Source organism: Centruroides sculpturatus, unplaced genomic scaffold (genome assembly GCF_000671375.1).
Source record: "Centruroides sculpturatus isolate CEXI.00-Female unplaced genomic scaffold, Cexi_2.0 scaffold288, whole genome shotgun sequence".
Taxonomy (NCBI): Eukaryota; Metazoa; Arthropoda; class Arachnida; order Scorpiones; family Buthidae; genus Centruroides; species Centruroides sculpturatus.
In genome coordinates this window covers 548208-551495 of record NW_019384547.1, presented here as the reverse complement: position 1 = coordinate 551495, position 3288 = coordinate 548208, and positions in this window count along the sequence as shown.

The window sequence follows — 3288 nt, the reverse complement described above, 5'->3', positions numbered from 1 at the left end:
TAATTATAATAAAGTTACAATAAATTAAGTTAATATATAATTATATATACAGTACCTAATTTATATATAATTAATATATAATTATATGTACAGTACCTAATTTATATATAATACTGTACAGACGATAGTAAACTCAATTTACCTGCCTAAATTTTCCGTAGCGTGGCGCTAGGCAGCGGAAAGTATTTCGGCTGCCCGATGACATTTTACCGAATTATAGGAGTTTTTTTTTACCAGGTTTGTACGGATTCCGTCGCAATTTTTTCGCCGTCTTATAGAAATGATAATTATAGAAACCCGTGTTATAAGGGGGTCCTACTGTACTTCATTTGATGATTTTATACGTATTAGTCTATGCTGCTACATATCAGCAATCACTTACTATCATAAACTGGAAATCGATCTTGCTTTATATTTTAGAAAAGTGTTCATATTATATAATAATATTCCAGAAAACATGTTGCAATCGGAGTTTGTAGTTTCTTGAATATTGGTAATTAGAATAAAAGTAATAATTTTATTTTGGATTCGTGACTTAAATTTAGACGATGAAAGTTTATAATACCCTAAATTAGCGTATTATAAACTTTACAGATTAGATTCGATTCGATGTCAAATGATTACACACATAATTGGAAGTCGCCACAGCAAAAAGTTATAATTTAATGTATAATATTAGATTAACAATATATCCTGTAAAAAATATGTAGTCGCTGTATTAAGCAAGTACCCGAAACTTGGGATCGTATTTTTTAACCCCTTGTAACGACCTAAGGTTTATATAAATTAATATGAGGTACTCGTAATTTTATTCTATTGTAAGTATAATATCATTTATAAAAGTCAATTTAATTTAAAATAGATGAATAACTAATTATTGGATTTAAACAAAAAAAGGCAATTTTCCAACTTTCCTAACTTCCTTCTGTGAGCAAACCTTGAAACTTGTCCAAACGGAAAACTTTTAAAACAGTAAATTATCGATAATAATTGACATGAATCGTTACTTACAATTTCGATCATGAAGTATTTTACAACAATTAAAATTTTTTTTGTAAAAAGTAATGGAAATACGTATTAATTAAAAATCGATTGTGTGTAAACAATAGTAAAAATTATATAAAAATTCCTCGACACTCTCAATAATAATAATAAAATGCTGGTTCTATTCTTGGACTGAAGAAAGTTCAATTCTGAATACAAATAGAGCATTATTTTAATTTATAAACTGAACGTTTTCTTCAAAATAAATAAATTTGAAAAAGTGCGCTGTTTAAACAGAGAAATTTTTTACAATTCTTGCAAATAATGTGTGAAATGAAACACATAAAAAGTGACAAAAAAGTCATAAAAATTACTACTAAAAAGCAACACATGAATCTTTTTACTTCGAAACAAGTTTGAGTGATAAAATATGATTAGGGAAAATGAAGTTCTGTGTCTGCTAGCAGACAACTTAAAAACAAAAAAATAACTGAATTTTTCAATAATAAAAAACAGTTTTACGGTTAAAGTTTTTCAGACAATTTAAATATAAAAATCGAGCAACGAGTTCATTAACTTTTCCTGTAACGTTTGCAATTTGTTAACCTAATTCGTGGATGTATTTTTGTAAGCAAATTAACACACAACATCATTTACAATTCAAGAAAATGTTTGTTTTTTATATTATTACCAATTATCTGCGTTATAAACTACCTGAAGCCGTTCGGCGAGTCTTATCAATTCATCTTAAACCGTCAAAATAAACAATAGCCTATTGTCTTACAAAACAATACATGTAATAAAGTATTGAATGTCGTTTTCCTTACTTTATAATCCTACGATGATGATTGTGACTTTTGATAGCAGTAAATGGAAAAACAAATGCAGTAATTTGGTACATACATATTTATTCAGAAATATGAACATTAATGCACAATTAATAGTCTACATTAACGGCAAATATTTCAAATAGAAATTTTGACAATAAAGATAGATTCGTTTAGCAAACACGTGTCTTAATATAAATAGCTTTATTTATTAGTTTTTAAAAATATTTTTAAATTATAATATTTGAAAAAGAATATAAAAAACAAAGTAATTACTTTTGAATTTTTTGAAGTTTTGTTGAGTGGTTTGTATATTAAGTAAATTTAATCTATTAAGTTTATGTGGTTAGAATTTGAAGTAAGAGCTGATAATGAGTTTCGTGTGTCAAACCTCAAGGAGAGTAAGAATTCACCAAACTAGTATTCGTTATTAGCGTTTAAAGTTGGTTATAAAACTCAATTTAACATTGTAAATGTAGCTTTTGCCATTTTATAATACTTGAGAATATAAAAAATTTTAAAATAAAATTCAGTTTGGTGTTATCTATTAATTAATAATAATTAATTAATAGATAACACCAAACTTAGTTGTAAATTCCTTGTACTCTTTGCATTTTCTGCAAAAAATATTGACAAATATTTATACTTTACGCTGCTCAGGTTGAATTTTTTATAAGAAAAAAATCAAACAAACAATATAGTTTATTCTAAACAATTTTCGATAGTAATTTTTACAGAATTCATTTCTAATAATTTTTAAATTTTTGAGTAAATATAAAAATTTATAATAATTTGTTTGTCTTTTCTGATTATTAATTTGAATAGTGACGATGCTGTACGAAAGGAGAATTTTTTTTTATTGAAATTTTTACAAAATCAAAAGAATCATAAAAATTTTTCTATAGCTATAGATTTTATTTTTAACTCGATAGACCATTAATTAATGACGTGAAGGTGGCAGATAGCGTGGTAGAATACGCGGAACAACGTTATCAGTTCAAATCTAAGACAATGGTTGATAATACGTAAAAGTTTTCCGTGAATTTCTAAATTATTTTTGCTGACGTCGTTGTCGTTTTGCCAGAATGTATGCATAAAACTTTCATTAAAAAATTTATTTCGAAATTTTTAAAGATACTATTTTCATGATTAATTGACGATGATAGTTCTGATTCAATATTAATAATATTAAGAGAAACGTGTGTTTTATATAAATCGTAATAATTACTCCAATGCACCAGAGTAATTCGATACATTTATTTTCGTATAACACTCGATTAATATTCGTATTAAACAATTTTTTTATTATTTAAGTTTCGATGTGGATGAAAAAAATCGTTCCTTTCCCCACACTAATTTTCCATACACAGAAAAACCTGCAAAGATTTTGTATTTCTCGACGATAAAGGTTCTCCGAGTTTATAAATGTATAAATTTGAGGATTGTTTTATGACTGATCGTTATACCTTTTTCTGTG